We start from the raw sequence: 23,704 nt of genomic DNA on the forward strand, positions 1-23,704 counted from the left end.
AAATATTTTGTTGAGCCCAACCTACATAGGTAGGAATGATCATCAAAATAAAATAAGAGAAATCAGAGCTCGAACAGAAAGGTTTAGGTGTTCGTTTTTCCCGCTCGCTGTTCGGGAGTGGAATAGTAGAGAGATAGTATGATTGTGGTTCGATGAACCCTCTGCCAAGCACTTAAATGTGAACTGCAGAGTAGTCATGTAGATGCAGATGTAGATGTAGAACGGGGAAGACGCGCGATCTATCTGAGTTCGACCGAGGGCAGGTTGTGGTGGCCCGGAGGCGCGGCACGATCATTTCGAAAACGGTACGACTTGTTGAGCGTTTGGGGCGTGCTGTGGTGAGTGTCTCCAACACGTGGTGAAACCATAGTGAAACCGCGTCCAGACGTGGTGGGGTTGGGCAACCATACCTCATTACAGATGTCGGACGTCGTAGGCTGGGCAGACTGGTAAAACAGGACAGGCGGAGAGCTGTGGCGGAATTAACATCAGACTTTAATGCTGAGCAGAGTACAGATGAGTCTGAACAAACGGTGCACCGAGCATCTCTAACGATGTGCCTCCACAGCCGACGACCCATGCATGTGCCAAACCCCACGACATCGGGAACTGCGACTGAAATGGCCACGTGACCATCGACACTGGACTTTAGCGCAGTGGCAGAGCGTTGCATGGTCTGATGAATCATGGTACCTTCTACATCATGCCAATGGGAGGGAGCGAATCCGTCGTCTTCCAGGGGAACAGCACCTCAACACCTGTACTGCACGACGGAGATTAGCTGGCGACCGCTCCATTATGCTTTGGGGAACCTTCACGTGGGCATCTGTGTGTCTAGTGGAATCTGTGCAAGGCACCATGACGGTCAAGTGGTATCGTACACTGGTTGCAGACCACTTACACCCTTTCATTTTAACCCTACCACTACTATTGTAATTTAGTATGCTTTTACCTAAATAACGGAAAACCGTTTCTATGTTGACGCGTATAATCCACTTACTAAATTTAGTTATGGTTCCATATGAAGTACACTATGGGATGATAGTCCTGTTAATAGGAAAAGCTAATCAATATAATTACCCTTTTTACAGGGTTTGACCATGTGTTTTGTCTAATGGACAAGTAAATGAGACTATTCAATTCTTTTCCTAAGATCTTATACAGCGGTTAGAAAGAAAAGCAGTATGAATAGTGTTATATTGAAGCTAGGACAACTCCGTTCCAAGTTCATTTAGTGGTTTAAAATATGCAGGCAATGAAACAGTAAACTATCAGAAGTATGAATATTGCCTACTTTTTTGATACTGTTTAAATTGCTTCTTCAAATAGATATTACTGCACGTAAGCAATGTTGGACTACACCCTGATACATTACGTTTTTGAAAGAGGAAAAGCCCAGTAGAAAACTTCATGGAAGCTAAAAACATTTTTGCCAGGGGTGTCTTTCAGAAAATCACTTTCCATAATCAACAAACTTAAATACTAAGATACCTAGATACTAAAGCACACACTTTTTATACTGAACATTGCGCTTTAAGAAAACCTCTTTCTCAGTGGAATTTTCTTTCAAAAGCTATTACTCTTTGAACTAACTCTGTATAGTCATTTAACAAATTCTAATGTCTTGGATTCACTCTGATTGTATTTTACGTAAGCAAAATTTACCTATAGCAATAGTTAAGAAAACTCTCTCATTATTTACATGAAAACAGTTTAAGTGGTGCCTCTTTACATTAACTTGGCACTTCATAAGTCTGTAAAACAGGATACTTGGATTAATCAAACACCAGGACGGAACCCTATATAGTTGTATGATTAGGATGAAAAGACAGGGTGAACCATTTTTTTTTTGGTTCAAGAATGTTTATTAAAACACAGTTTAAATTAATGGTTTACGCTGTCAAAAGTAAAATTAAAAAAAAAAATCTTATCTGGTGTTTGTAAGCTTGGGTGTGGCGAACAATTATGACGGCTACAGTACCAACAGTACGGCGTGCAAGTATCTTGCTGTATGGGCTCAATTTCTCTTCTTGGCGTCGTTCAATTTTACATACAGTAGCCCCAAAACTAGCAGCTATGCCGTAAGCCGTTTTAGTCTCCATTCGAGGCAATTTTATGCAAATTTGCAAGCAAAGCTTCTGCTGCTCCACAAGGGTGTTGCCTCAATCACTGCTGCCTACAGACTGTGTGACTTACTTCCCGCGCTTGCTCTGGGTAGTACACGAATTCACCATTTCCACCTTTTCCACTCCCCAGAGCCACTTTCGTTTCAAACAAAAGCACACTGGCTTATACATAACACCGATTTCTTACATTGTTCCTAAGCGTGACCATTTGTTACAACTGTCAAATTTACATCACCATGAATACACACAAATATTTTTAAATACTAATGTCATCAGAAAATTAATGTAATGTACATAGTATTTTACATACATTACTCACATCCATGCAAAAAAACTTTAATCTCCAGTATAGTAGACTTTTCTTTACAGATACACAAAATATAGTACCGATATGCGAAAATTTTAAAGCAAAAATTTATAAAAATTTAGATGAACCGTAAACAAATAGTATTAAATCATGACGACCATGTTTCCAGACGGCAGTGACATTTTTCAATAAGATTAGGTGCCGTGACACAAGGACAGGAGTGTGATGGAGTGGTTCGTGACACAGTGGCGAGTTCCAGTTGATGTACTTTGCCACCAACTCGCCAGATCTAAACCCGGATCGTACAAGTCTTGGATGTGATTGGGCGTGGCGACAGAGCTCATCACCTACCTGTGAGAAATTTTGGTGAAATAAGTAACTTGTGTGTGCAGATGTGGTGCCAACTCTTTCCATCAACCTACCAAGGTCTCACTGCTTCCATACCACGACACGTTGCCGCTGTTATCCGTGCCAAAGGTGGACATACCGACTATCAAGTAGCTGGTCATAATGTTCTGGCTGGTCAGCGTGTCAGTAGGAGCAAGCGGACAATGGAAACTAACAAGGTCCAAATCAAATGGCTCTGAGCACTATGGGACTTAATTGCTGAGGTCATCAGTCCCCTAGAACTTAGGACTACTTAAACCTAACTAACCTAAGGACATCACACAACACCCAGCGATCACGAGCCAGAGAAAATCCCTGACCCCTCCGGGAATCGAACCCGGGAACCCGGGGGTGGGAAGCGAGAACGCTACCGCACGACTACGAGATGCGGGCTACTAACAAGGATGAAATAATACTGAATTCATGAAAAACCGTGCATTGCTGTAAAGAAAATGACATTTACATCTAAGAAAAGAAATTTCGTTTTTTCCACGTTTAGTTATACTGAACTGAGCATACGAGTATCTTTCCCGTAGCTATTAGCAACCTACATTACTGTAAATAACGCTGAACAAGAAACATATAACATAGAAAGGTAAGAAGAAGCGGTGAAAGAAATGGTTTGAGAAGGGATACTGTTGAGGTTGTTGGCGGGAGGGAGGCGCGTTCTGCAACGGCATGGGTAGACATTCTCTGAACGGAATAACTAAACGTTAACTGGATCTAAAACATAGTTAAGACTGAATTGAGATACTGCACATGTGATAAATCGTAAACGGAAATTAAAAGTATTCAGTGGTTTGAGAAAGATTCTGTTTTACTATGATCTCCGTAAATAATAAAGAAAAATAGTGAAATGAGAAACCGAACGTGACAAAGATATTGTCTTCAGTGGAGAGAAGGGGCCGCTTCTAGGAATATTATTGTAAAACCCTATTTTGTTTCTAGTAAAATAATGAAATACGGGAAGCACTCTTCTATGATTATTTTTAAATAAATAATTCTTTCTCCTAGGCCATTTAATTTATGGTAACTTGACAATGGATTGAATAAACTACTTTTATTAGGCAAGTCTTAAACAAAATTTAATTCACAGCTTGAGTGTAACGTGATATCACACGTCACTGCAAACAAAAGACGTACCTGACGGAGATTTCTCATTTATTAAATACAGTATTTAAGTATTTGATATGGTCAGCTCTCTCACAGGTAACACGAAATGAAGTTATATTTACAAACTGTTAATGTTGTACAACAGCTTCGCCGGACGGGGCCGCCGAGCGGTTCTAGGCGCTACAGCCTGGAACCGCGCGACGGCTACGGTCGCAGGTTCGAATCCTGCCTCGGGCATGGATGTGTGTGATGTCCTTAGGTTAGTTAGGTTTAAGTAGTTCTAAGTTCTAGGGGACTGATGACCTCAAATGTTAAGTCCCATACTGCTCAGAGCCATTTGAACTATTATAACAGCTTCAAAAGCTAACCATACATTTATCTCTACATCTAGCCACAATAACTTCGTACTCAGACACAGCACCGAAGTTAAACGTGTGATTGTCTCCCTGCTGGGCACACTCTGGTGGCGCTTGTACTTACACAACTGGCCATTAAAAAGGTACACCAAGAAGAAATGCAGATGATAAACGCGTATTCATTGGACAAATATATTACACTAGAACTGACATGTGATTACATTTTCATGCAATTTGGGTGCATAGATCCTGAGAAATAAGTACCCAGAACAACCACCTCTGGCCGTAATAACGGCCTTGATACGCCTGGGCATTGAGACGAACAGAACTGGGATGGCGTGTGCACGTACAGATGCCCACGCAGCTTCAACACGATACTACATTTCATCAAGAGTAGTGACTGGCGTATGGTGACGAGCCAGTTGCTCGGCCACCATTGACCAGAGGTTTTCAATTGGTGAGAGATTTGGAGAATGAGCTAGCCAGGGCAGCAGTGGAACATTTTCTGTATCCAGAAAAGCCCGTAAAGGACCTGAAACCTGCGGTCGTGCACTATTCTGCTGAAATGTAGGGTTTCACAGGGATCGAAAGAAGGGTTGAGCCACGGGTCGTAACACATCTGAAACGTAACGCCCACTGTTCAAAGTGCCGTCAGTGCGAACAAGAGGTGACCGAGACGTGTAACCAATGGCACCCCATACCATCGCGCCGGGTGATAGGCCAGTATGGCGATGACAAATACAAGCTTCCAATGTGCGTTCACCGCGATGTCGCCAAACACGGATGCGACCATCATGATGCTGTAAACAGAACCTGGATTCATCTGAAAAAAATGACGTTTTGCCACTCGTGCACCCAGGTTCGTCGTGGAGTACACCATCGCAGGTGCTCCAGTCTGTGATGCAGCGTCAAGGGTAACCGCAGCCATGGTCTCCGAGCTGATAGCCCATGCTGCTGCAAACGTCGTCGAACTGTTCGTGCAGATGGTTGTTGTCTTGCAAACATCCCCATCTGTTGACTCAGGGATAGAGACGTGGCTGCACGATCCGTTACAGCCATGCGGATAAGATGCATGTCATCTCGACTGCTACTGATACGAGGCCGTTGGGATCCAGCACGGCGTCCTGTATTACCCTCCTGAACCCACCGATTCCATATTCTGCTAGCAGTCATTGGATTTCGACTAACGCGATCAGTAATGTCGCGATACGATAAACTTCAATCGCGATAGGCTACAATACGACCTTTATCAAAGTCGGAAACGTGATGGTATGCTTTTCTCCTCCTTACACGAGGCATCACAACAACGTTTCACCAGGCAACGCCGGTCAATTGCTGTTTGTATATGAGAAATCGGTTGGACACTTTCCTCATGTCAGCACGTTGTAGGTGTCGCCACGGGCGCCAACCTTGTGTGAATGCTCTGAAAGGTAATCATTAGCATATCACAGCATCTTCTTCCTGTCGGTTAAATTTCACGTCTGTAGCACGTCATCTTCGTGGTGTAGGAATTTCAATGGCCAGTAGTGTATTCTGACACACTGTACTCTCCAGTGGTTGATGTGATACCTCCCTGTGTCCCTGTGTCTCCCACTCCACTCGGTGTGTGGGGCAACTGTTTTAAAGGAGCCACGTTTGTCAACATTCTGGTGCTAATGCCGAAAGTGTTTACTGGCCAGTTGTATTCTAGTCAGTCGTAGCCGGAGGTTTATGCTGAGGGAGCACGGTCGGCGTTCAGAGTCAACATCTGGTGCTCTTTTGACGTCGTGATGGGCACAGCACCAAAACAACTGCTATTTTGTTACTTTTACATTTAGTTCATAACAGAAAAGGCAGTGCACGGACGAAGGCATGCTATGGTAAATCATTTCCTTTTCTAATACTCTGACTGCTGGCGAGTACATATCTGTCTTGTTTTCATCGTAGTTTTCCTTACCTCTGTAGATTTCCACGATAGAGTTGGTACTTCTAGTCAGTCAAGGGACGTGCACTCGTTTTTATGAAATTCAAAAATTCAGTTCTGTAGCGTGTTTATTAACACGTTGTTATCTAGCTGCAGCGAGCACATATTGTCTTTGAGTCACTATTACTTACCATTCCATTCATAACTTTCCTAAGAAAATTGTCTGCCTACATTTAACAGAAAATTCCATACGATCAATGAGCTTTTCCAAAGCGTAAGTTATATAACTTTTTTTTAAATCAATTGTCTTGCTGCCCATCCGTTTCTTTACTTAAACTGTACAAACGTGCGAAAAATACGATATTTTTATTGTAACTGTCATTTTCATTACATTGATGCAAAGTTTTTGATCAAATGAATATAATTTCGTTCGTGGTGGTTTGTACTGCCTGCGTGATCCTAGTGGTGTAGTGACAGAAAGTAGATCTCTGTACTCTACAGTTTCACTTTGCTAGGAAGGCGACTAATTGGACGGATGAGTGAGACATTGCTACATCGATTGGGAATGCCTGCTTGCAATCGTCTCAACTCTTTGCCGCTTTGTGACGCAGCGCAGCTGAAGCCCAGGGAGAGAGTTCTGCAGGTGGATCACGTATGCTCGGGCATTTGACGTGGCAGCAGACGCCGCGGCCTTTGGTGCGAAGAAATCGCAATTTGCCGGGGCACGTACTGGGGGTGCGTGGAGCCTGTCCGACTAATGAGAGGCCCGGACGCGGCGTGCCAGAGGAGCAGATGGGGGTGAGGGGTGAGGTTAGGGGCGGCTCCGGGGGTGGCTCATGAATAATTTCCGGCGGGCAGCGCCCGGACCGCGCCGCACACACACCACGCACGTCGTGTCATGCGTGCAAAATTCACGCACCGGCCGTCAGCTGCCGGGCTCTGGCGGGAAACCAAGCCGAGCTGCTACACTACCTCTCCATCACTACATCGCCCCTTACCTCATCACTCTTTCTGTTGGTTTCCTGCTGTCCTCATATTTTCATGTCTTGTGCTAACGTGTACATATCTACATCCACTTGCTGCGTTATGCTTGAAATAGTGATGTAACTTCCAGAAAACCGTAAGAAGATGAGTCTGAAAGTGCAGCTCTTCATTGAGGTCCTGTGCGCGCTGTCATTACCGTGTGGTAGCAAAACTTAGTGCATATGCTAATCGGTTAAAAGCAGAACAGACGTACACAAGTTAGCTCAAATTTTGGCCACCAACTGGAAATTTCGGTTTATGAATACATGAACACGTATAGAAATATTTCCATATCTAATGCATTAAAACGGGATATGAGCAGAAAGGTGAAACAAGTGCGAGAGGTACTGATTTTAGTATTAATCGACTTACACAATTTGTACAGTATGAGCACCGTAAACGTCGATGGGGTGCTGCGTTCGGAAAGTGAATTGATCAAGGGTTGCTAGCAGCCACGTATTCCACCGAGCGAGGTGGCGCAGTGGCTAGTACACTGGACTCGCATTCGGGAGGACAACGGTTCAATCCCGCGTCCGGCCATCCTGATTTAGGTTTCCCGTGAGTTCCCTAAATCGCTCTGGCAAATGCCGGGATAGTTCTTTAGAAAGGGCACGGCCGACTTCCTTCCCTAATTCGATGAGACCGATGACCTCGCTGTCTGGTCTCCTCCCCGAAACAACCCAACCCAAGCAACGTATTCCTGTATTCTGGTGTTCAGAGCAGGTAGAGAACTAAAGCGTCTGTGGTAAACGCGAGCCAAGAGTTACATGGATTCAGTTTAGCTTGTCCTTCAGGCCTTGCACTGGGAAAAATTCCATAGATAACATGTGGTGTAAGTTCGAGAACCTCTTGTCGATCCCTATTCAATAGTCTGGGAATTCTGACATTGCCCTCACGGTACATATTTTCTTTAATGTCGTTTGCTGTTAGCAATATTAGCCTATTCCCAAGAGTTAGCAGTTTTCACTCAGTTAATACTAGGCAGAAATCAAATCTACATGTGGAATGCACTTCCTTGACTCTTGTGCAGAGAGGAGTACAGTATTCTGCTGCATCCATTTTCAATAAGCTACCAAAAGAACTCCAAAATCTAAGCAGCAGCCAAAACTCTTTTAAGTCTAAACTGAAGAGTTTCCTCAGGGCTCACTCCTTCTATTCTGTCGAGGATCTCCTGGAAGAGCTAAAAAATTAAGCAAATTCCAGTGTTACATTGTTGATTTTCTTTATTTAAACTTAAGATTTATAGCCTGAATATGTTTTTTATATTTCATTTTATCTGTTTCTACTATCGTGTTATAATTCCATGTATTGACTCGTTCCATGACCACGGAGACTTCTCTGCAATTTGGTCCCACGGAACAATAAATAAATAAATAAAATAAAAAGTTCGTGGAAGGTTGCATTAAGAAGAGATTCTTTCACTGGGCGAGCGACATCAGGTGTTTCCATGTCGTACATGAAAACATTGGTTTCCACACAGTTGTTCCCTTCCAAAGGTAGGAATCAAATGCTGTACAAGGAGGTCCCGATAACATGCATACATCACGGTACATATGACAGATCGTCTGGGTATGTTCTCTTCAAAGAAGGCGGACCGAAAATAAAGGTATTTGTGAATTGACACCGCACAGTCACATACGGAGAGTGCAGTGGATCTTTGCGCATAACATACGGTTAACAGTACTCCAAATTCGGGAGTTCTGCGTATTCAAAACAGCCTGTAGTGTAAAACATGCCTCGTCGCTCCGTAGAATATTGCCCGGCCACATGTCATCAGTTTGAATCTTTGCCTGAAACCAAAGGGCAAATACATAAACGTTGCTGCGGATCACGAGGTTCCAGTTGCTCTATAGTCTGTATCTTATTCAGGTACCAGTGTACAATAGCCCGCAAAACGTTCCGTACTGCTGACCATGGGATGGACAATTCTCGTGACACTGCAGTAGCTCTAACACTAGCACTATCCAGGACACGTGCTGCAAGCTCAGTTACAGCAACAGCATCTTCGTTACAAGCAACAGTTGTATAGCACATGCTGGATGCTGGCAAAGTTTCGCTCTCAGAGTGTAAATGCATACAATTTGTTTAAGAGTGTGTGAAGTGATGTACCAACTGGTCATCAAGATGGAAGCACGGAGATGAACACTGACAGAAAAAAGCCGCCTGCACTAACACAGGAAGCACAAAAATAAAATTTTGCATCCATATCGACAGATAAGCGCCGGCCGCGGTGGTCTCGCGGTTCTAGGCGCGCAGTCCGGAACCGTGCGATTGCTACGGTCGCAGGTTCGAATCCTGCCTCGGGCATGGATGTGTGTGATGTCCTCAGGTTAGTTAGGTTTAAGTAGTTCTAAGTTCTAGGGGACTAATGACCACAGCAGTTGAGTCCCATAGTGCTCAGAGCCATTTGAACCATTTCACAGATAAACAAAACTCATGACGATACATTATAGCATGTCCGATCTTCTTGTCACGGAGCCAGCACCCAGCATTATGCTTGAAATAGTGATGTAACTCCCAGAAAACCATAAGAAGATGAATATGACAAGGTTCGAAAACCGGTTCATGGAAGAATAAATAGCTATTCAAAAAAGTGACTGGTTGCAGTTCTAGTTACACTCAATTAACAGTCACAGCTTCTAAAATATCTATAATAGATAAGCTTAAGCGTCAGTCTTCTGACTGGTTTGAGGCGGCGCGCCACTTTAAGATAAGCATAATGCAAAATTTTAAACATGGTTGAAGCAGCAACTGTTTTAAATCTTCACGCTAAATGATAACAGCCAAACAGTTTCAGAATAGAAACTTATTGAAATCATTGACCACGGTTTCGGTATATCTAAATTTACCTTCATCAGAAACAAAAATACACGTGAACAGGAAAACACCTTCATTAGAAAAAAACTTAGCACATAACTGAGATATTAGATGTTCAGCAAACGTGGAACTGTACACGTTTTCCCCATTTTTACCCAGCATGTGTTCTTTATGTCTTACTTTAATGCGTCTACCTGTCTGTCCAGCGTAATAGACAAGTAATTTTGTAAACTCCGGATTTAATGCCTTTAATTTGATCGATATTCTCGCGCAGACAACAAGCGCCCTCTCTCGGTGAAATTGTCTGCCCTAGTGCTTCCATACCCTCTTCACGCTAGTTCACAGGCTAAGTACTGACAATATCCCGTGTTCGCGTCGACCTTCTCTTCATAATTATGCTGTACAGATGGAGGTGATATTTTAATTTTAACTGCTGACGACGCCTTTGGCACGATTGTTTTATGCATCTCCACTGCAGGATGTGATTCTAGTACGGGCCTAAATGTTTTTGTGCTTGTAATACATTGGTATTTTTCATGGTTACTCAAAGCTATAAGTGTGTTTTTTTCCTCTATCTCAGTTATGTGCGAAATTTTTTGCTAATGAAGGTGTCTTCCTGTTCAGGTGTGTTGTTGCTTCTGATGAAGGTACACAGGGTGTTGCAAAAAGTTACTGCCTAACTTTCAGGAAACAGTCCACACACATAAATAAAGGAAAAGATGTTATGTGGACATGTGTCCGGAAACGCTTAATTTCCATGTTAGAGCTCATTTTAGTTTCGTCAGTATGCACTGTACTTCCTCGATTTACCGCCGGTTGGCCCAAATGAAGGAAGGTAATGTTGCAACTGTGCAATCATGTCATCAACACAGATTTTCTGTGAACTTTTGGGCAGGCATTGTTGGTGATGTCTTGATTGGGTCCCATGTTCTTCCACCTACGCTCAATGGAGCACGTTATCATGATTTCATACGGGATACTCTACCTGTGCTGCTAGAACATGTGCCTTTACAAGTACGACACAACATATGGTTCATGCACGATGGAAGTGTTCGTACGCTTCTCAACAACAGATTCAGTGACCGATGGATTGGTATAGGCGGACCAATCCCATGGCCTCCATGCTCTCCTGACCTCAACCCTCTTAACTTTCATTTATGGGTGCATTTGAAAGCTCTTGTCTACGCAACCCCGGTAACAAATGTTGAGACTCTTCGTGCTCGTATTGTGGACGGCTGTGATACAATACACCATTGTCCAGGGCTGCATCGGCGCATCAGGGATTCCATGCGACTGAGGGTGGATGCATGTATCCTCGCTAACGGAGGACATTTTGAACATTTCCTGTAACAAAGTGTTTGAAGTCACGCTGGTACATTCTGTTGCTGTGTGTTTCCATTCCATGATTAATGTAATTTGAAGAGAAGCAATAAAATGAGCTCTAAGATGGAAAGTAAGCGTTTCCGCACACATGTCCACATCACATATTTTCTTTCTTTGTGTGTGAGGAATGTTTCCTGAAAGTTTGCCCGTACCTTTTTGTAACACCCTGCATATAGATATACCGAAACTGTGATCAAGGATTTCAATACATCTTTATTCTGCAACTGTTTGGCTGTTATCATTTACCATGAATAGGCATAATGCTTATTTTCCCCTGGGTAGCATACCAGGTGTTTAAGTGTGGTCGCATGAATGCAAAATGGTTAGTATATACTGATATGCGTTGTGCACTTAGTGGTGCTGTTACGACCATGCAGAAAACATCAGATCATATAGAGTTTATCGGGAGACTGTTCAACGCAGGGCAAAAAAGACAGTACACTGTTGTTATATCCATTACACCCTGTGTAACTTAGGAAAATGGAGAATAAGCAGGACACTTTCCTAACACTTCTGGGCCCAGAAAAGTCTTTGACAGGTTAAGCTTAGCTAATATTTTCACAAATTGAGAGAAAAGTATAGAAACAGATGTATAATCTACTGAACTTGAATAGTGAAGTTCAATGATAAGTAAGATTAGATCCTGTGAAGATAGGCAAACGAAACTACATTATCTACCCCAGGACGTGGATCCTGTTAAGAAGGGTGTAAGAGAGCATCACAGCATTTCAGCAAGTGTATTCAATTCGTACAGCACAAGAAAAATTAAAACTGGTCTTGAAAATATTTCATGCACCTTATCACTTAAAGTAACACTGGTAAATATTTACACCACTGGTCAACTACTGGAATTATCATGTATAATCGTTTTCCTCCTAATTCATTGGCACGAATATTTAGCTCATGAAACCTCACAGTAGATCTACAAGTACATAATAAATCGAGCAAAATACTGAAAATGAAGTCACGTGTTACACCGGAAGAAGCTTTTTTCATTTAAAAGGGTTAAGAAAGGCAACCCAACTTACATCGTAATGAACGCTGAACATGACTCACGTCAGGAACGCCCTTCAACATCAAAAGCTGATGAAAATATCGGAAAAGTAGGTAATCTAATTCTATCTGACCCTCGGATGAGTATTCGACCGATTGCTGAAACTGCACGAATTGACAAATAATGCGTAAGGAGACTTCTAAATAACTAATTTAACATGAGAAAAGTGTGTGCAAGACAAGTGCAGAAAATTCTCACAATCGAACAGAAAAGAAGTCCGTGAAAATATTTATACTCATACTTTAACTACTACTGGAAGTGGTCCTAATCTCATGAAAAGACTGATAATATATGGTGAATCTTGGTTATTAGCTTATGATCCAGAAACTAAGCCCCAATCCACGCACTGGAAGCGTCCAATTCCACAAAGAGCGTAAAAAGCTCAAATAAGTAAATAAAGATTCAAAGCGATAGTGATTTTTTTTTCGATATTAATGGAGTTACGTACCTTGACTGGGTTCCTGAAGGTTAAACTAGTAAGTAAAATTACAAGCTTAAAGTTCTTGCTCACATAGCAAGAAAATAATAGAATAGCGACCTTAATTTTGGAAGAACAAGTCGTGTGTTCTGCGTCAAGACAATGCACCGGTTAACGCCGTATTGTCTGTTAAGAGGTTTCTAGCAATGTGCAGCAAGTTAGTGTTAGACCATCCATCTTATTCGCCTGACCATGTGACTTTTATCTGTTTCCCAAGGTCAAATCTGCATCAAAACGAAGACGATTTCAGTCCATTGAAGCAGTGAAAGAAAAAGCGACACGCGTCATCAAGGAGCTCAAAAAGGAGATTTCCATAACTGTTGATGAACTCAGAATGAGATTTTCACTGCAGCGGATTGTGCGCTGATATGAAACATACTCGCAGATCACAACTGTGAGCCAGACCGAGACTCGAACTCAGGACCTTTGCCTGTCGTGGGCAAGTGCTCTATCACTTGAGAGCACTTCCCCGCGAAAGGCACACGTCCCGAGTTCGAGTCTCGGTCCGGCACACAGATTTAATCTGCCAGGAACTTTCACTGTTGATGAACTCTTCTCGCGTGATCATCGGAGTGGTGGCGTCATCTTGTCGCAACGTTTCGATGGGTCTCGTACCCCTCGTCGTCAAGCGAGGTGTAGGGAGGTTGTTGCTCACACGTTCATCTCAAGCCCTGAGATTACCTGTCACGTAGGGTGTTGTCTATAGACATTTCCTTCGGAAGAAATCGGTTTTATTTGAGTTCGCATGCACAGCATACTCCTACTTTTTGTTAATGGTCCGACTTTTTATACTAATGTTTTTATTGCGGCTCACTGTTTATAGGAGGATTGCTTTTGGTCTCCTGTATGTGTGTGAGAGTTCTGGGTAGTTCGCTAGACCTTTTATCAGTTCGTTTTAAGATTTACTTGCAGTGTCGTAGAAGGCGACACAAGTTACCGAAACCTTACTTTCAGCGTTTACATACCCGCCACCTCATGTGTGTCGGTCGTGGGAAAGCGCGTAAGGCCGTGTAGTGCCGGTCTTAGGGCCCTGTTATGGACCCTGTGCTGCCTCACCACATGGGTTTTGGCTCCATAGCCCCAGACAGGACAGGGATATTCTAGTAGGGGCCTTACAAGCGTGCAGCAGAGCCCCCCCCCCCTCCCCTTTGTTACTGCTACCTACTGTTCACATTTAGGAGGGGATATAATTCATTTAATCTGGCGCTAGCTTTTCTCCTGAGGCCATTGATGTGAGCCCTTCAGGTTAGGCATTAATCTATGTAGCTCGTAAGTATTTTCCTGTCCCTCTCCATGGTATGTCCCACCTGTGGAGTCTGAGTTGGATATTCTCTCGTCCCCTATGAAAGGGGGAATGTTTTCCTTTTCTTTGATTGAGCACCAGTGTCTGAGTCTTTTCACTGTTCATTGTGATGCGCAATTTCTTGGCCTAAGTTTCGGTTTTGTTTATCAGGTTTTGAACTCTGTTGCTGCTGGTGGCAAAAAATGCTGTTTAATGAGCATGCTGCACTGTTTGAGTCTGTGGGCTAGTCGGTGCGCCGGCAGTGTACAGCTTGTACAGTACTGGGTCTGGTACTGACCCCTGTGGTACTCCTACCCGTATGTTACGCTTTGATGACTTTGCACTGTTAACTTTAACGCAGAAGGTGCGCTTTGCTAGGTAGCCCTTCAGCAGTTTAACGACCTGGCCAGGGATTATTAATGTGAGTAATTTTAAACCGGTGAGCCACAAACTGTCAAAAGCGTTTGCTACACCTAGCAGCACTAGGCCACAATAGTCTTTCCGGTTAAAGGCTTCTGTGGAGACTTCGATCACTCTTATAGGCTGTTGTGGGGCTCAGTGTTTGTTGCGAAATCGGAACTGGAATTTGGGAAGCATTTCTTCTCCGCGTTTGTACTGCACTATGTGGGCCAATATGAGGCTCTCATACAGCTTACTTAGTGTTGGGAGTGGACGTATGGGTCGGTGGTTCTGTTTGAAGGCAAGGTTTTTGTCCAGGAATAGCGATCACGACCACTTCCGCATGTTTCCACTCCTTCTGGAATTTTTGTGTTCGCGTGCTCTCATTGAACGTTTCTGTAAGTTTTTCTATCGATGGCTGGGGCAGGTGTTTAAGAAGTTAATTGGCAAGAAGTTCGGGGCCTGGGGCTGTCTTTGCTGAGATGGCAGGCATGTCGTCAGCGACGTCATCTTCCACTGCAAGAAACGCAGCTAGCTGTTGTCTGGCCGTTCTTTCGTCTTCTTGGTCCTGTGCCTCTGGTGGGGTGAATTACTTCTCGAATACTTCGGATACGTCGGCGAGCGCGTTGGCTTTGAGCGCTGAACACTAGTCTTCTCTCGCTATGCAGTGGCGGCGTATTTGCGCGTCTTTTAGTGAAATGCTTGGTGGCTTGCCATACGCTCTTATCCTGCAGTTTGAGAGTTGCGAGGCGGTTTGAGCATTGCTGGTTTCTGTGCTCAATGAGCGACACACTTAGCTCTTTTTGTAACCTGTTGAGCAAACTCCTTCGGATTTCACCTCAGTTTCCATTCCTCCGCTATTCTGTTTCTGTGCCGAATCTGCGCGAGCAGCTGGGGTGTCAACCGCTCTGTGTAGCGTCCTGCTTGCAGGATCGCTTCGGTCAAATTTCTGAGCGTTTGTTCTACGTCTTCCGGCGCGAGCGGGGTATTTGGGATTTCTGCTGTAACATTTTCTTTCAACTGTTCCCAACTGGTTCGTTTGTGTGCTATTGGGTGCTTGGTGGGCAGTCGCCAATCAACTACGTCAGTTTCAAGGATAACGGTATTGCAATCGGACATTTTATTCAGTGAATTCGCAGTCACAATCCTGCGAGAGCTTTTGTAACAGCTATGTCTAGAACGTCCGCGTTATTGCCGTTCCTGGGAAAGTGTGTGGGTTCCTCTGGATCCCACACATGTAAGTGATGGGTGCACACGATACGACTCAGTTTTCGGCCAGCTGGAGTTCCAGTCTGGATAGTTTGTGTTGAGGTCAACCTTCCCTCCCCCCCTCCTACTAACTACCAGCTTGGCTCTAACTTGCTCTAATTTGACGCTGTTCTGTTCCTCTAAGCTGTGGGTATTTGGTTGACGATATGCCGACACCACAGTTAGCGGATCTGTGGCTGTCGTTACCTCGATAGCACGACTGCGTCATTTCTGGTAGGTACACTTGATGGTCGGGAATCTGCCTTTTGACGTAGATAGCTACTCTGCCCCCTGCAGTTGGTCGGCTTCGTGGGGGCATCACCGGTCACCCCGCTCGTCATCCGTTTCCGGAGGCGCGTGATTGGCCCGCCTGCGCAGAGGACAGCGGTCAAGGTACTATATAGAGATGTGCAGCACAGCATCCCGACACACCCTTGGGGCTACCTAGACCGCAGTCTCACCTGGAAGCAGCACATCCGTGATGTGAAAGGTAGAGCAATGGGACGCCTCCGCGCCCTGTATCCGCTGCTAAACCTGCAGTCGTCATTGCCACCGCAACACGGAATCGCGCTTTACCTAACATTGCTTCGCCCACTGTTAGAGTATGCGGCCGTGGTCTGGGGGAAAGCCGCAGATGCTCACATTCTGACTCTGCAGCGGATACAGAACCGCGCCCTGAGGACTGCTATGCATCTTCCGAGGCGCTTCTCGACGCACCAACTCCACGAGGACACCGGGATCCTGCCTATCCGAGACAGGTTCCGCGCCATCGCCAGGAGTTCTACAAGAAGATGAGACGCTCCAGCAACCGGCTCATCCGTGGGCTGGGCCAACAGCCTAATCACAGGCCAACCACGCGTTGGCCTGACTGCTTGGGGATTAAGTTTTAGTAATTCCTCTTTCTCTTTTTCAGGTTACACCAGACAGGGCCAATCAACAAGAGTGGTAATATTTCTTTCTCTCTCTTACAGGAACCGCAGGAATGACAAATTTTTGTCTAAACTGCACCACCACGAGCCAAAGACAGGCGCGTCATTCCAGCGTCATCCCGACACATTCGGTGAGTGGCAGTCGGGATTGAGCATCGCCTCCGTCAATCTGTATCACGAAGCCACAGGCCCCCGCTTGTACGGTAGAACGAACCGGAGTGTTTTCGGTTGCGTTTTTATCAAAGCCCAGACGATCACTCACGTCGAGCTGAATTGGCACCACCATCTGGATCAGCAACGGGTTGGAAATTGACGCTGTGTTTTGCTAGCTGTTGGTTGGCGCTGTATCGTGCGCGCCTTCTTGTTGTTGTGGGTCGCTTTTCCAGCCTTTTCGAGCGTCTATTGCTACCTCAGTTACTCCACCTGCCCCTCCGAAGCGTCGAGCATTTCCCAAGTCAGGTTCTGGTCGCTGATCAGTCACTCGCGCATGGTAGGCAGTCAAGGCCGGCGTTGTTGCTGGATAAGAATAATGGTAACAACTAAGGCAACAGCCGACACTCCTTTGGAGAGAGTCGTTCCCCAGGCGGGGTGTTCCTTAATCACATTTATCCAGACAACCAAGAGCGACACCAGAGAATCTTCAGCTCCACAATAACCCACACTTTTCGTTAGCACACTACCATCAGCCACAAGACTGACCCTTCCGACCAAAGCATTATCCCCCCCCCCCCCCCCCCCGCTGCCCAATTACCCCCCAGAGCGGATAGCCAGAAACAACCCCCACCCCCACAACAAGAAAAGAAAAATCGTTCCTAAAGAAACAGGTACACCCAGACAGCAGTCTCTAGATAGTGAAAGGACCTCGCTAAAGCGAAACCGTAGCGCTATGGAAGCAAACAGCCCGCAGGAGATTGGAAAAAGTAAATCGGAAGACTCACTGGCGGTCTCTCTCGCAGCCGAAAGAGGAGCACAGGAAAGTGTCTCCCTAGAGATCCCGATGGTCGATGCAACAGTTGCAGAGATAAGAAAAAGCAAATCGGAAGACTCACTGGCGGTCTCTCCCGCAGCCGAAAGAGGAGCACAGGAAAGTGTCTCCCTAGAGATCCCGATGGTTGATGCAACAGTTGCAGAGAACCAGGCAACATTCCGAGCGACGAGCCGTGCTTCGAACAAGCCAGAAGCACGGTTTGCCCCTCCTCACTTCAGGAGCATCTAGCACCGGCGATCGTAAACAAAAATCGATTTGACCCGACAGACCCGCAAGCAAGCACCCCAGTACGACCTCCGACCAAAGTAGGAGCAAAAAAGTACAAAATATCCCCGATAACAGTAGACTGCCCGGAATACTACAAGGTCCTCGAAGAACTGCTGAAAAACTCACTCGAGAACAGTGAATTCAGCACAAAATCGGGAGGCGGAGACAAAATCAAAGTTTTTGTAAAGACCTCAGAGGACTACAAGAAGGTAAGGGATGTCTTACAAGAGCAAAACATGCCTTACTGAACCCTCAGGTTAGTAGACGAGAAGCCAACCAAGGCAGTGATTAGAGGCAACCCGCGAAAAATGTCCCGGAAGGACGTCAGGGTAGAGACCGTAGCCCAGACACGCCACAGTACGGGAGCAGTCGACGGTCGTCAAAGTACTGGCCTTTGAGCCCCACCCAACAAGCCGGCACCAGTCCGGCCGGTCCTCGCACCGTCGATAGGCACCACTCCACAAATCCAGAAGGACCTACACCCAGTAGCCAGCCACGGGTCGCAGAAGGCATAAATAGCCGACCACTGAACAAGGAGCAAACTTGCTACACTGCCGCCAGTGGTCAGCAGACATGCAGTAGCAAGACTCCCGCAAGGCAGGACAATATTGCGCTGCTAGCCAGTTCCATGAAACACCTCGTGGGGGCAGTCACAACGAAACTCTCCATGATGCAGCAGCTAACATCGCAATTCGCCGAGATATCAGCCACAATGGCAAAAATGAAATACAGAACAGACCCACACCGTGGATAGGCGACTACACATCCAAGGATTAATCATCTGCGTCTTCAACGCTGAAGGTATCTATAAGAACGTTGCAATGCAAGCAATTCCTGAAAGACGAAGATATAAACGTGAGTTGATGTCGGAGACCCACCTCAAACTGCGGTTGAAAGCTTCGGCACCAAACTACGTAAGCACGCTGAAGGACAGGCAGACACACGGAGGCGGGGTTAAAATCTACGTAAAACGAAGCGTCCCCCACCACCAGTTAATCCCCCCTGTCACAGGGTCAATAGAAGTGGTAGCTATAGAAATCCAAAATGCCACTGGCCCCCTCACGCTAGTGGCAGTCTACAAACAAGTTAGTGTAGTCGTCCACGAACCCGACATAGCGGCACTAACTCAGCTACGAGACAAACTACTAATTGGAGCAGTCCTCAATGCAAACCACTCTGATTGGAACTCAAGGCGAGCCAACAGAGCAGGCCGCCAGTTAGAGAGACTTGCGCCCACCCATCAGTTCAATGTGTGGGCTCCCGAAGAACCCACACTTTTCCCTCGGAAAGGAAAACGCCCCGACATTATGGACATAGCTGTAACGGAGAGGATAACGGACTTTCTGACCTCGAGTTCGCTGAACAAAATGTTATCCGACCACTATCCCGTGCTTTTCGAAATAGTCATCGGCGTGTAGCTGCTAGTCCAGAACGGTCCACCCACGTTCAAATGAACGAACTGACGGAAGACATCCCCCACAACCCGTCATCAAACACGGACAACACAGAAAAGGCACTTGAACACCTGACTCGAACGATCCTGCAAGCAGCGGAAGCGGCCACTTCCACGTCCCTCGAAAGTGCACCCCAAGGTAGGCAACTCCAACCTCACCTGCTTGGGCAAATACGACACAAAAACAGGATCATGAGAGAGTGGAAAATGAGTCGAAATCCAGGTACTAGGAGACTACTTAATAGATTGCAACGAGAACTGAGAGCAGTGTTTGATGAACACAGAAACGAAGAATGGTCTGCTCGTCTGTCCGCCCTTTAAGATGGAAGACAACAACTCGTGGCAGGCGACTAAACAATCCACCAAAAGACGCGCAAAAACACCGCCCTTGCACGGCGAGCACAGCCTCACATTTAATGCTGCTGACAAGGCAAACACACTCGCAGACGTCTTTGAAAGACAATCTCAACCGGCAGAGGCACAGGATAGGGCCCACGAAGCCATCGTCAGAAGACGGCTCAGAGTCTTCCTTGCAGCAGAGGACGACGAAAACGATGCATTACCACCCTTCTCAGTGGAAGACGTAGTAGGCGCCATAAAAAACATCACCCACAATAAAAGCGCCCGGCCACGACATACTCTGAAACGAAATACTAAAGAACTCGCCCGTTGCAATCGAGCTCCCAGCGGGCACCTTTAACGAGATCACGCGATTGCGCGAATTTCCAAAAGCCTGGAAACATGCGGAAGTATTCGCGATCGAAAAACCTGCTAAGGACCCCTCCCTCTTATCACAGAATTGTAGACCAATTAGTCTTCTCCCTACCCTGAGCGTTTTATATGAACGCCTTCTGTTGGCCCCCATTCAGCAACACCTCAGAAGGGAACAAATAATACCAAAACAGCAGTTTGCTTTCAGAGAAACCACTCTGCAACAGAACAGCTGATGAGGGTAGTAGAGGCCGCTACTCTAGAATATATCTACAAAAGCTACTGTGGAATGGTTATGCTAGATGTAGCAAAAATCTTTGATACGGTCTGGCACACAGGATTACTCTATAAGCTCTGCACCCAAGGCTTCGTTGGGCCTTGGTTACGCTACTGAGAAGCTACCTCAAAGGAAGAACCTTTGTACTAAAAATTGGTCAAAAATTCTCCACCAAAAGGGACGTACGCGTGGGAGTACCACAGGGATCTGTATTAGGGTCCACCCTATACAACTGCTACATCGCAGACACCCCCTAAGCCCAGCATATCGAAAACGTACAGTTTGCGGACGACACCGCCTTCCTCTCACTAAGTGGGAATCGGAACGTCGCCACTGCGCGCCTTCAGCCGTTCTGAACAAAACTGAAGCATGAGCCAAAAAGTGGCGGATCACCCTAAACGCTGGTAAGACCAAGACAATAATGTTCACTAGGAAGCTAGGGAAAGACGCCCCAGGAATCAACCTCCGCCTGTACTGACCTTCCAAGGCAGCAACGTACCGTGGAGGAACTCGGCTCAGTACCTAGGCGTCACTTTGGATAAACGACTTACATGGGAAACGCACATAGCCAACTTAAGAAACAAGGCAATTACCAGACTTCAGGTCCTGTACCCATTTCTGAAGCCTAGTACCGGCCTTTCCGGCGACCTGGGGATCAGGGTTTATTAGAAATTAGTAAGGCCAATACGAGAATATGCGTGCTCAGTGTGGGGCTACGCAGCAAAATTCCTCATCAAAAGCTCCAAACTCTGAAGAACAGAGCCATTAAAAGAGATATACATGTCGACACTAGGTTCCCCACCAAAGATCTCCACGAAATAACGGATCTAAAAAGGCTACGAGAGAGTTTCAAAGAACTTTCCCAAGCATTCTACAGGCAGGCACACCGCTCACCAAACGAGCTTGTCGTTGGCCCAGGACAATATGTCCCCTTACAGTTCAGGTGCAAGAGGCCCAAAATACTAGTATTGGACGACATTTAAAAACACACAAAACCAAAGAAAATACTAAACCCAATAAAAAACCCCACAAAAACAATTTAAAAATAAAAATAACAAACAAATTAAAAATAAATTAAAAAACAAATAAATTCAGAAAACCGGCACAGAGTCCCAAAGGATATATAAATTGTGTTCATTACACACACACAGGGCATATCCCAAATAGGCCAATAATAGAAAAACAAAAACCCATACTAGGCAGTATCAATGGACAATACCCTCTGCAGTAAACCGGCACTCATGTCAGAGGCCACAAATTAATGAAAGCTACAGCAGCATCCCGACACCTCGCTTGAGGATGATGGGTACGAAACTCATCGAAAAGTTGCGAGGAGACGACGCCACCACTGCGCTGCTCACTCGAGAAGAGTTCATCACAGGAATACGCCGAGAAAGTCTGCAATCGCACATCCACCACTCTTTCCATCTACGGAGGATTCACATGGAGCGTTGTAGGAATAGAGGAGGGGAGTATATTGAGAGTGACAGTAACTATGTATGTATGTTTTATAGCAAATAGTCCCGTTATTCTACGGCCACACCCTGCAGGTATGGTTAAAGACAAGAACTTAAATAATAAGACAAAGTTTATTGAGCAGGCACTGTTTCCTAGCGATTTATGGGGAACTAATACAGACCAGTAGGTGAAACATTATTTACACAAGTGTTGTAATTTATCAGTCTAGTTCTTGCTGAACTCAAGTTTAACACTTTCTTCTACCGACCCCTTCAACTCCTGGTATGCAGCCATTACGTCTATATATTTATACAGGGTGAGTCACCTAACATTACCGCTGGATATATTTCGTAAACCACATCAAATACTGACGAATGGATTCCACTGACCGAACGTGAGGAGAGGGGCTAGTGTAATTGGTTAATACAAACCATAAAAAATGCACGGAAGTATGTTTTTCAACACAAACCTATGTTTTTTTACATGCAATCCCGTTAGTTTTGCTAGCACATCTGAACATATAAACAAATACGTAATCAGTGCCGTTTGTTGCATTGTAAAATGTTAATTACATCCGGAGATATCCTAAAGTTGACGCTTGAGAACCACTCCTCCGCTGTTCGATCGTGGATATCGGAGAACACCGAATTACGTAGGGATCCAAAGGGAACGGTGATGGACCTTAGGTACAGAAAAGACTGGAACAGCACATTAGGTCCACATGCTAACACCTTTTTATTGGTCTTTTTCACTGACGCACATGTACATTACCATGAGGGGTGAGGTACACGTACACACGTGGTTTCCGTTTTCAATTACGGAGTGGAATAGAGTGTGTCCCGACATGTCAGGCCAATTGATGTTCAATGTGGTGGCCATATTTGCTGCACATAATTGCAATCTCTGGCGTAATGAATGTCGTATACGCCGCAGTAAATCTGGTGTAATGTCACCGCAGGCTGCCACAATACGTTGTTTCATTTCCTCTGTGGTTGTAGGCACATCATGGTACACATTCTCCTTTAACGTACCCCACAGAAAGAAGTCGAGAGGTGTAAGATCAGGAGAACGGGCTGACCAATTTATGCGTCCTCCACGTCCTATGTAACGCCCGTCGAACATCCTGTCAAGGGCCAGCCTAGTGTTAATTGTGGAATGTGCAGGTGCACCATCATGCTCATACCACATACGTCGACCAGTTTCCTGTGGGACATTTTCGAGCAACGTTGGCAGATCATTCTGTAGAAACGCGATGTATGTTGCAGCTGTTTGGGCCCCTGCAATGAAGTGAGGACCAATGAGGTGGTCGCCAATGATTCCGCACCATACATTTACAGTCCACGGTCGCTGTCGCTTTATCTGTCTGAGCCAGCGAGGATTGTCCACGGACCAGTAATGCATGTTCCGTAGATTCACTGCCCCGTGGTTTGTGAAACCCGCTTCATCGGTAAACAAGTGGAACTGCAACGCATTCTCTGTTAACGCCCATTGACAGAATTGCACTCGATGATTAAAGTCATCACCATGTAATTGCTGATGTAGCGACACATGAAACGGGTGAAAGCGGTGACGATGCAGTATGCGCATGACACTACTTTGACTCAGTCCACCGGCTCTCGCAATGTCCCGTGTACTCATGCGTGGGTTCATGGCAACAGCTGCTAACACACCAACTGCACCCGCATCTCCTGTGACGGGCCTGTTACGGACCCGTTTGCGTGCTACGACCATACCTGTTGCATACA

Source organism: Schistocerca gregaria, chromosome 6 (genome assembly GCF_023897955.1).
Source record: "Schistocerca gregaria isolate iqSchGreg1 chromosome 6, iqSchGreg1.2, whole genome shotgun sequence".
Classification (NCBI taxonomy): Eukaryota; Metazoa; Arthropoda; class Insecta; order Orthoptera; family Acrididae; genus Schistocerca; species Schistocerca gregaria.